The sequence below is a fragment of the Pholcus phalangioides genome, unplaced genomic scaffold (genome assembly GCF_987345545.1).
Source record: "Pholcus phalangioides strain wild (caught in Gottingen) unplaced genomic scaffold, Ppha-v1.0 ptg000028l_1, whole genome shotgun sequence".
Classification (NCBI taxonomy): domain Eukaryota; kingdom Metazoa; phylum Arthropoda; class Arachnida; order Araneae; family Pholcidae; genus Pholcus; species Pholcus phalangioides.
Window position 1 is genome coordinate 6907501 of NW_028301618.1, and position 12071 is coordinate 6919571.

Here is a 12071-nt window from a genome sequence, read left to right on the forward strand (position 1 = left end):
GACCACTGTTTAAGCAAAACAAATTTGAATAATCCAACTCGCAGTTTTCCAAACTTTTTGTTTCATCATCCTCCTCTTCAGATTTGTTTTTTCTCAATCCCCCCCCCCCCCCGGACCTTTCCATGCCCCCAAGGGGCGATATTGCCCATTATAGGGATACTCTGATCCAACTGATCATAACTTCAATACAATCTTTGTTCCAATTCTTCTAATCACTATCACCGAATATTATTACCAAATCTCTTGTGTTGTCTGATCAATAATTTCATGGTCGGTTTTCTTTCACCTTTCGTAGTTTTGTAATTTCTGAACTCCGGATAATCCACCCTTGGATAATCGAGGTTCTACTGTACTTTGCTAAAGAAATCTAATCTTGTTCCAAACAATGTTTGTCGTAAAAGCTTTTGGCCTCAAGAATATCTGTATAAACATTTTATGCAATCGCAAAATTCCCAAAAAATTAGAGAAACTGCTAATGAGGTTGTACTTACCAAGATTATTGTTGCTCTGCTGCAAATTGGGCTTTGATGATGATTCCTTCATCATGAAGGATGAGTAAGGATGCAACGATCGATCAGCGTTGACTTGAAAAATTTGTAACATGAATACTCAACGATGACACTTGTATTAAAAAACAACTGGATTTCGGATGTCTTATTCTTCGTTTTTTTCTCATAGTTAGTACATCTGGACAACATAAAAATGTAACACTGTGCTAACTTCCTGAAGGAGGGACACATAGATGTGTGTTACTTGGACACATAGATGTGTGTTACTTAAACACCTATAAACACATGATTCAGTTAGATGGCGGTATCCATGACTGAAAATTTCGAGAAAGTTCTCACGCTTCCTCAGGGAAAAATTTCCAATACATCTGGCTGCCCATTCGTGTGCGTCTTTGTTCGGAATTCGCCTATATATATGTGTGTGTTTGTGTATGCTCCGCCTCGCTTCAGGGCAGTGGTATTCTAGAAAGGCTACTAAATTTCTACAGTGGAACAAAAATAGTCAAAGCGCCACTGACAGGAAAACTACAACATCCATCTCATTATTGCTATCATATAATACATTGCTACCTCCAGAGGGGTGTACAAACAATGAGGAAGGAGATCGTACAGGAAGCGATATAGACCCGTCAACCAGTTAACAAGTGGGGGGGGGTGTATTCTGTTGAAAAAAAAAGGAGAAAACTGTTCTTTTCTTTTTTTAACTCATAATGGGTATCTGTCACAGGCCCGAAATGCATTCAAGAGGATTCACTGATGGCATTTTCTACTTCTGTCGCCAGCCGATCTACAGAGACAGTAAACAATCCTCAGCTAAGAAAAAATAAATTAGTGATTGCTCTTTTCTGATGCCCGTGTCAGAAGTACGTGCTTTGTTGTCCTCAATGGCAATCAGGTTAATCCTGATTGCGACCCAACGCTTTTCTTTGACCTTGTCCCAAAGCGATTTGCCTTGTCCTATCTACCCGCGAAAGCTGGTTGTCTGGAATAACTACTATATGGTCATACAGGCCCCCTAACTAGGCTGGGGCCACCGGGGCATTGCACCAGGGCCACATGCCTAATTGGGCGCCACAAAATAATGTACATTTTACATAATAATAATCCTTTCCAAGGGCCCCAGAAAAAGTGTGCCCTGGGGGCTCTGAAAAGGCACGCTATGGTCCTGATGTGTTCATAGAAAAAGAATTTTCTCGCTAAACATGGAAAGAAAACCTATAATTTTTCCTTTGTTGAATTAATTTTCAATTTGAAATCTTATAAACGGATGACCGAGAGAGAGGCTTGAAAAGATCTCGTTGTAAAGTCATAACTATTATCATCAGACATACATTGCACTATAAACATGCCCCCCCCCCCCCGCTCAACGGTGGGACTAACCAACACCTTCTAGAGCAAGCTGCTTTAGAAGGTATTAGACTAACAGGGCTCCAGTGCGGGGGGACGATCCCCACCCCCTATCATTTTTTGTTTTTCCACACGAAAAATTCACTATATCCACCAAAGGGCCTCAGCCTGAGGCCCTGATGCAGGATAGGGGATGCCTATAACATCTCTTTTATAGTCCTTGCCAACAAAATTAGTGAAATGGGATTACTCGTTATCAAGTTATCGCAGCTTCCGGTCATTTTTATTTGGTCCCCGAGTGACGTTATACCAAGGACTGACTATTTACGATTTACTGAATTTTAAATAGATACATTTTGCGGCACTTACATACCGATATTGTGCATGCATTTCACTATTTATAAAGGGGTGGCCAACCTGCTTCATTAGGTAATTGAAGATTAATTTTTACTTTTTAAATTGAAGAAATTCTTTTCAATTTGTGAGCGATATTTTTTTTATGAATGAATGAGTCTTGTAGCCAACTTGTAGGCTATCTCCCTTCCCCCCCCCCCCATCGATAATGTGTAGTAGGCCATCTTTGCAATGACCTAATTGATAACTATTTATTGAATTAGTTTTAGTTTCGTTTCTCATCTTCGAAATTCCCAACCAGATGGGGAGAAAACGTCGAGGGGGTGGGGATATCACATACCTCATTGGCGTTGCTGTCACTGCCTTTTCAGTCACCTCATCAATAAAAATTGTACAAACTGTATAATTTTTATTGATACACGTGCACAATTTAGATTAGGATGTTCAGTTTTCCTACTCAAAAATTCAAAAAAAAAAATTCTAATTTTCTTTCCTAAATGAGCATTCTTACGAAAACGAAGGGCCAGTCAAATTATATTAGTGGAGGGTGCAAATCTGTTCCACAAAACAAGGGTTATGGTTTTGACTACACTCTTTAGGAAGACGTTGGCTGAGGTGTTGGGCAACATTTAAAATTTCCATGAGTGCTGCCAAGGGCGTAGCGAGGCGGGGGGGACTTGGGGGGTCTGGTCCCCCCCCCCCGAAATGTGAGAAAATTACCGAAAAAAAGGAAAAAGATAGCCAAATCCATTGTTCTGTCACTTTGGTCCCCCCTCCCCCCGAAATGAAAGTGGTCCCCCCCCCCCGAACGAAATTTCTGGCTACGCCCCTGAGTGCTGCGAACGTAAATAGTTCAGGAATCCCTTAGTTATAAAGATAATATTTTGTATTAATTGTTAAAATGTAGTGGTGACTTAACGAATGGACCAATAAAGCCCAGTCGAGGGGTTGGTCTTGGACCTTTGAAAAATTATCATTTATTTTTCATTTCCTTTTTTAAAATCAATATTATAATTCACTTGCTGTTTATTTGATTCTATGTTCTACCCCCCCCCCCCCCAAGTCAAATTTTGTTGTAAAGGGGCTTGAAAAATGTTTCGGCATCGGTCCTCAAGATCTGTTATGAATGGGCATTTAGAATGTGCTTTTTTCCCCAATATTTTTCAAAAATACATTGGGGGGGGGGGGCTAAAAGTTATTGGTCCTCCCGCATATACGGGACTCAAGCGTGTACAAAGGAGAGGGAGAATGCATTGCACAATGGTTTTTTTCAGTATAATTACTGGGGAGGCTCAGTCCCCTTACAAAATTTATTGCGGCGGGGGGGGGGGGGCTCAAATGGCCTCAGCCTCTAGGTTCTGGAACCTATTCTTTATAGAGTGTAATTTATTTCGGTTTCAATATCATTGCTTCCCAATTTTCAACCTCCCCCCCTCCATGCATCTTTGGGCTTATTTTCATGTTGGCGCCATGGCCGTCCTCCGGTCGCAGTGAACAAAAGAAGAGACACTCAGTTTTTACCACAGGCAAAGAAGAAAGAGCCCCCCTCAACACCTCAAAGAATCTTCCTCTCAGCCGTGCCTTCTGGCAGTAAGGATTGGAACCGATGGAGGGTGCAATTAGGGATTGGGTGCAATTAGGGATTGGGTGCAATTAGGGATTGAACGGCAGGGAAGAAATGAAATAAACGTATTGTCATGGAACAAGAAAGCCAAAGACCCAAGGGCGTAGCGAGGGGGGGGGAACTTGGGGTCTGGTGTCCCCCCCCCCCCCGAAATGTGAGAAAATGACCGAAAAAAGGGAAAAAGATGGCCAAATCCATTGTTCTGTCACTTTGGTCCCCCCCCCCCAAAATGAAAGTGGTCCCCCCCGAACGAAATTTCTGGCTACGCCCCTGCAAAGACCATCCAGATTTTTTAACAGAACTAAAATTTTGAGCAGATTGTTTCAATTAACTAATACATAATTAGGACAACTTTTGGTTTAAAAAATTTTTTTCATCATTGCAAAATGAATAAGCCATATTCATACGAATTTTTGGGGGGGGGGGGGGGGCTGAGCCGCGTCTTCGAAAATGTTGGGGGGGGGGGCTCGGGCCCCATGGGCCGTATAGAAGTTTACGCCTATGGGCACCAGACCCACCTGAGTGTCCCTAGCGGCGGCCCTGAAAGGAGGTAGAGATGATGAAATTTTGCTGACGGGGGTCAAAAATAGCTAAAAATTTACTGACGTAATACTTGAACGGCCCCTAAATTAATTGAAACTCACTTGATAATAAAATTGAAAAATTAGATTTAAAAAATTAACTCTTCCCCGAATAATGAAAAACATTAAATCCATAATTGAAATTTGAAAAATAAATGACACACAAAGCACGGGAAACACTTACGTGCGTCACCGACGACATCCGAAGTTGATCTGCGCAGTAGAATTGCTCGATCGTCTGCTCTCTCGTATTTCGGCGGGAAATTCAAGCCCTCCCATTGGTAGCCAGGCTTTCCTTCACATACGGGGACTGAGACTAATTTGTTTATACTGATGAGTATAGAAGGAACTTGAGAAAAATAAAAAATCGTCTGCTCTCTCTCTCTTGCATGAGCGCGTGATTTCAAGCCCTCTGATTGGTGGATCGGGTTTCTCCAACATCCGGGGATTGTTACTAATTTGTGTATACAGTACGCGACTCTCCTCCGAATCCATGGCGAAGAATTTCATGCGTAATCAATGTAGAAAAACGAACCTCCCAAATTAATTTCACTACTATCGGGCCAGGGCCCACAACGTGGGCCAGGTGGGAAAATTGTGAGACTTCCTACACAATTACTTTCAGCTAATTCCCTACTATACGACAGAAGTTCTGCGACCTTTGGGTCGCAGGGCTTCCAAGAAAGGTCGTACGAATCCACTAACAGCCAGGGGTCCTTGAGCCAAGGAAGTAGCGAGAGTGGTGGGGGGGAGGGGGACTTGGGGGTCTGGTCTCCCCCCCCCCCCAAATGTGAGAAAATGACCGAAAAAAAGGAAAAAGATGGCCAAATCTATTGTTCTATCACTTTGGTCCCCCCTCCCACACGAACGAAATTTCTGGCTACGGGCTTGTCTTGACCTACAGGATTTCTTGAGCTATGACTGATGGCCCAAACTTTATTCGCAGACCAGAAGTCGTACAAACCCACTAACAGCCAGGGATTCTTGAGCTGTGAGTAACGACCCAACTGCCGGGCCGTCTGAAGAGCATCATGGGCCCCCCCCCCCCGGGCCAAGTGGTTTTTCCTGAGGCCCTACCTGATAGATTCTACAAAATTTTTACCAGATCTCATTTTTGTGTGACCTGTGACCCCTTTTCTCTTGACCATGCGTTAAGACGGCACTGCCCAACGGGGCGGCTTAAGCGAGGGTGCAAGGAGTGCGGTGCACCCGGGAGGCGGGTTCTATGGGGCGGTAGCTTATAGGATTCAGTTCGACACCAAAACGTTATTTACTTATAGTTGAAAGCAGCAGTTCTTAACCAGAGGGATCCGTGAGCTTGGATGATATAACAATTAGTTAACTGTTTTTATATTGCTATATACAGAATATTGTTTTGTAAAGGGGTCCGTCGCTTGCATATTTCTTCTTTCTAATTAGCACGGGGGGTCTGTAGACAATCTGAGTGGCACTAATTGTCCATGGAACACAAAACGTTAAGCACCCTTGGTTAAACCACTCTCAAAGAAAACACCGAGAGAAAAAACTGAAAGAAAGACAATCAAAAGAAATTGTTTACAAAGCAGGGCCGTAACTAGGCTGGGGCAACCGGGGCACTGTCCTGGGATCCCGAGCCAAATGGGGGCCTCACAGAAAATGTACACCTCTTTTCTTTTAATAATTTTTTCCCTTTTAAGGTGATGCCAAAGAAATGTCTGCCCCGGGGTCCCGAAAAGGTACGCTACGGTCCTGTTACAACGTGTAAATTTGAACTGATATAAAAATGGTATGAGTTCTGGAAAGTTCCAGGTCTCAACAAAAAAAAAACTCGTTCTTGTATTGCCCTCCAAAAAAAATCAAATTGCTCCCTTGTTGGGCTTGGGCCCCCACGTTAGGAATCACCACTATAGAGGGAGCCGCAAAGGTTCCAGCCTAAGGACTCAGCTGTAGATTGTGGATGGCTGTGGTAATAATGGCTCATGAATAAGAAATGTGGTGGTCCTCATCCACTCGATCATTTACTTGCTCATCCGCTCACATCACACATCCATTCACTAATTTTCTTACTCACATCCACTCACTACTTGCTCATTTTTTACTTTACGCATTTTTACTTGCTCATCCTGTCACTCTCTTAGAACTGAGTGTGTAATGACCTTAAGACCAGACTCATCCCTGGCAGATCACTTATTCTGTAACGCATTCAACTCCTTGCTCATTCTTTTGCTCATCAACTCACATGCTCACTCACACACATGCGTTCACTCAATCACTCATGCACTGAATTCCTCTCCCTTTCACTCTCTTACTCAGCCACACGCTCCACAGAATTACCTGGCGTAATTAAAAACAGTAAAATTAGTTTGGACCAGAATACGGGACATTTTCTTTAAAAGTATAGTCACGAGTATTTTGCGCTTTAAACAATCGTGAGTAGCTTTGTATTGAGAAAATCAGGTTTATCCCAAGATCACCTAGCGGCGAGGGCCACCTTTAGGGGCGGCACACGAGACTTTCCAACCAGGCGGCAGGTAAGCATGAGCAGTCCCTGCGATTCAAACTTTATTCACAAGGACTCCTAAGATGGGTCGTGCAAACCCACTGCACACGGCAGTTACAGCCATTGATTCTTGAGCTATGGATCACGACCCAAACTTGATCAGCAGGTACTTCTGAGATGATGGTCGTACTTATCACTTATGTTGTGGTTTTCTCGTTTTCGTATTAATTAAAGATTACTATTCTCTGACCAGAATCATGTGTGCGCGCTTGTGTGTATTTACTCAATTTCTTAGCTATTCGATCACTTTTTCTCTCACTAATGCACTCGCTCACTTGAAGCCAATCGCGTACTAAATCACAAACACTCAATAGCTGATAAACTTATTCTAGTCACACACTCGGCCACACACTCACTTGCTCACGAACTCGGCCACACGCTCCACATAGAGAGAGAGAGATACAGAGAAAGAGAGAGAGAGACAGATACAGAGAAAGAGAGAGATATACAGAGAAAGGGAGAGAGAGAGAGAGAGAGAAAGAGAGAGATACAGAGAGAGAAAGAGAGAGATACAGAGAGAGAAAGAGAGAGATACAGAGAGAGAAAGAGAGAGATACAGAGAGAGAAAGAGAGAGAAAGATAGAGATACAGAGAGAGAGAGAAAGAGAGGGAGAGAAAGAGCAAGAGAGAGAAAGAGAGAGATACAGAGAGAGAAAGAGAGAGATACAGAGAGAGAAAGAGAGAGATACAGAGAGAGAAAGAGAGAGAGAGCAAGAGAGAGAAAGAGAGAGATACAGAGAGAGCAAGAGAGAGAAAGAGAGAGAGAGCAAGAGAGAGATACAGAGAGAGAGAAAGAGAGAGATACAGAGAGAGATACAGACAGAGATACAGAGAGAGAAAGAGAGAGATACAGAGAGAGAGAAAGAGAGAGATACAGAGAGAGATACAGAGAGATACAGACAGAGATACAGAGAGAGAAAGAGAGAGATACAGAGAGAGATACAGAGAGAGAAAGAGAGAGATACAGAGAGAGAAAGAGAGAGATACAGAGAGAGATGCAGACATATATATATATATATATAGAGAGAGAGAGAGAGAATCGTCTCGGGTTGGAGTCCTGTGTCAGCCACCTTCCCTACTTGTAGGGGACCAAGATAAGGATTGTTTCAATAACAAATTTGAATTTTTGGGGTTTTTCCCCCTCTCAGAATCAAGGTTTCCCATTCATTAAATTAGTTCTGTCGCTCCAAGGAATAAAACTAAAATGGCGAGCACGAGATCAGTGGTGAGTAATCAGAAAAGAACAAACTGCGGGAAGACACACATCCACAAAAAAAAGAATATACAACAAAAAAGTCCCAGGAGAAAACATTTTGCACCGATTTTCATGCCCAAAGACAATCACATGATCACATGTTGCTGCTGCTACCAAGTAAAAACGTCATCTGTAGGGAAAGAAGATTCCTTCCTTTTTTTGGCGCTGTTTCGCTCAGTCAGCGAAGGTTGGATAATGCCAACATCAATGAACATAAGGAAGATTCTAAACGAACACGTTGATTTGGTGTGTTTTTTTTGGCGCTCGAGAAACTTCCGAGGTTATCCGCCGTCGAACTGTGTTTCCATCAAACGCTAGTTGCCCGCCTTCAAAGTTGGTCGAATAGTCTGGTACTCAGGAATCATCAGCATACGATATTTTCCGTATTCAGATTCGAACGCTGTTTTTTTTCGTCAGTAATATATTGGAAAGTGAAGAACATGCTACCCAAGATCTTCGGAGATGTCTTCGATCTCACGACGAGAAGGTCGGCCTTGTGCCGTAATGCCGTGTACCGAGTGAATCGCTCGCCGCCGAACAGCCCGCTGAGTTATTCCATTACGATCCGGCAAAAAGTTTGCTCCAACGGCATCAGGCTAAAAATTTCCCTGCGCCTTCTGCCTTGCGCTCTTCTCAAAGCTTCCCGACACGTCGTCGTGAGGTCCAAGACGAGGGTCAAGTTCTCGTCGACGTGCCTGCGCTGCACGGCTCGTCTCGAAAGGGTGAGGAAGCGCAGCGTGCTTCAAGTGCTGGACGTGGTCATCCCGCATGCGAGCGGCCAGCAGGATCCCGGACAGCTTTCCATAACGGTCGTCTTGGAAGGTTACGACGATTCCAACAAGGAGAACATCGTCGATTTTTACGAACTTGGGTGTTGATGCCATTGTGTGGTAATTTGACCCGTAACTACGAACTCTAATGTACTCCGTCGTCGAGCACAAGCATCGACTCTGTAGTCTCTACCACCGTGTTGAAGAAATATTCTTCACCTTGGGCACCAGCCTTGTCTATCTTAGACCCTGGAGATGATATTCCGTTGGGAACACGAGTGCCTAGGGAATTGATCCCAGCAGTTTAACCTAAGTCTATTTGGTTCAGTGGTTATGACACTAGCCTGGAGAGCAGTTTAACCTGTCCATGTGCCATGACGTGACGTCCGGTACAACTTCAACTGATCGGTTTAGTATGTTACGCCAAGGTTCCAAGATTCCGTTTGGCGTTATTTCTACATACTGGAACTTATCCATCTATTTCCGTGCGACAGTGATTCTGATGTTATTACTTCACTCATAATAAGAAAAGTTGATGGCAGCAGCACACATAACAAGCATTACACAGAAACAAATTTTACGTTAAGTTCACAACACCGACACGCACATTTGAACATGTACCAATTCGTCAGAAGTTCTACAGAGGAATATGGACGAGGTGCATGCCTGGTTTAGTAGTGATTCTGATGACGCAAAGTAAAATGTCGATCATGAACTTTGATAAATGTTAAATTTGTTTTATGCTAGTGTGCATTTCCTGAAATTTATAAATATAGAATGACTAGTGTTTGTAAAAGTATATAGTAGAGTTATGTGCCGTGTTTTTGTATATTTCATTTTCAGTGCATGCAACTTGTGATTGGAATTGTGATGCATGTGGCATCAACGCGTTAGGCCGGTCATCCACTGGAAGCAATAAACAAGTCGCGTGCAATTGTCTGATTATATTATGTCTGCATTCGCAAGACTGATCCCATTGCGCAGAAAGTGTGAGAACTTCGTCCGTTAGCAACGCTCTTCAGCCAGTGCCGTCTTAAGGCATGGGCCCACCCGGGCACGGCCCGAGGCCTCACAAAAATGGGATCTGGTTGAGATTTTCGAAAATTTGCCTGGTAGGGCCTCAGGAAAATCATTTGGTGGGGGCCCATGATGCTCTTAAGACGGCCCTGTCTTCAGCTAGTGATTTCCGGCTACAAAAGCAGACGGACCGAAATTTCCAAACCGATTAGGATTTCACGCCTCTTTTCGCATCTGCACAGGCGCAGTATGTTGTTTACTTGTCTGTTGCCATTCGCGTAGCTTGCTAGCTTGCCACGTGTTGTTGCTTTCAGAGGTGCCATTGCCATACGAGTTGGAAACAGTAAGTCCCATCCCTGCGGGAGGATGCAAACCGGCTGTTGCGTATGGATTGTTGCGCGGTTATGACGAATGAAGTAGCGCTGCCCATTTCCCAGATAATGTTGCGTTAAAACTTCCAACATTTTTGAGACTGTTTTCAAAATTTCAAAGTCGTTGTATTGCTCTAAAAGTGGGCAGTTCCGACAGAATTCCTCAGAGGATATACAGTCGAACTCGCCTATAATGAGCAGCTCGTTTTCAGTGAAAGTGCTCGTCAAATCCAGTCTTTCACTAAAACTTTTTTTGAGTAAAAGAAATTAATTTTTAGAAATTAAATCCTTTTAGTGAGCATAATACAGAAAAATTGGAAGGGGGAATATTCTGATACTCCTCACACACATATATGGTAAATTATAGCATTGTACCAAGCAAAATTACAGTAAAACTTTGATTAACCGTCAGTTTGTTATCTATCATCGTATAAAAAAAACGGAAGAAACAACTCCAGGATTAAGATCCAAAAAGATCGGATCACTGCTATTGTCTGTGAAAATGCCACCAGCAATCAGGGGTCATTCAAGTATTACGTCAGCATCTAGGGGGTTTCGGATTTGCCGACTTTTGATGACAAGGGGAGAGGGGGTTTGAAGGTTGCTTACGCCATCAACCACCCTTTTTGAAGATATGAAATATTCTAAGCTGCTGACGAAATTTTGCTGACGGGGGGGGGGGGGGGGGGGTTCAAAAATGGCTAAAAATTGCTTACGTAATACTTGAATGCCCGTCATAGAATAGTACATGCTTGTAAGGGGCCGTTCAAGTATTACGTATGCAAATTTTTAGCCACTTTTGACCCCCCCCCCCCCCCCGTCAGCTCTACCCCTCTGAATCCTAACTCATATTTTCATAAAGGGTGGTTGATGACGTAAGCATTATCCAAACCCCCCCCCCCATATCAAAAGTCAGCAAATCGGAAACCCCCTCATCGATGGTGACGTAATACTTGAACGGCCCCTAATGGTAAATCCAAAAAAACCTCGTGCTTTCAAAAATTTAAATATGAACGCATTGCCTATGAGCTATTATGCCCAAAAAAAAAAAGTGCTTGGATTAACCAAACAATTTTTTCAGAATATTTCCACGTTTTCGTGCCTCAAGTTAGAACTCATATGACCGAAAAGGAATTGCCGCTGAAAGCACTGCTGTTAATGTGCAATGCCCCGACACAACCTCTTGTGAATGGAAAAGTCATGACAAAATAACATGGATGCCTCTTTCTCCCAACGAATGCAACTCCACTTATCCAACCTATGGACTAGGGCATAATGGAAAATACGAAGCGACGTTACAGAAAAGCTTTTATCAAAGGCTTGCTTTCATTTGATGACTGTCAAAGAATTTTTGGAAGAGATACAACATTAAGGACGCTATTTTCAACGTCGCTACTGCCTGAGATGATCTTATATTGATATTTTTGTGTAAAATTAAATTCCATAAAAGGATTTTATTTTCATCCCAAGCCTGCAGTAAAATCACATTACTATGTGTATTAAGATATTTCTGTTATCCGTCACAACCCTGGTCCGGACGGTGACGGTTAATCTAAGTTTTACTGCAATTAATTTGCTTGCTAAAATTCCAGACCCTCGCTTAGACTGGGTCTGACTGTATAATCAATTCAAAATAAATGTTCAGAACGAAATACGAGAACTGCCATGATAAAATTGTCACACAAAAAACTACAGAAATCCATA

The 12071-nt window shown here is 43.0% G+C and overlaps 1 long non-coding RNA gene across 1 annotated transcript in view; it reads right to left on the bottom strand.

Annotated features, from left to right (window-relative positions):
• The window catches only part of LOC149067857 (uncharacterized), a 141295-nt gene extending 136594 nt beyond the window's left edge, over window positions 1-4701 (bottom strand). Inside the window, exon 1 of the long non-coding RNA XR_016195257.1 lies at window positions 4600-4701. This is a non-coding gene — a long non-coding RNA (uncharacterized LOC149067857). The remainder of the gene's footprint in view (window positions 1-4599) is intronic.
• Window positions 4702-12071: the final 7370 nt, after the last annotated feature.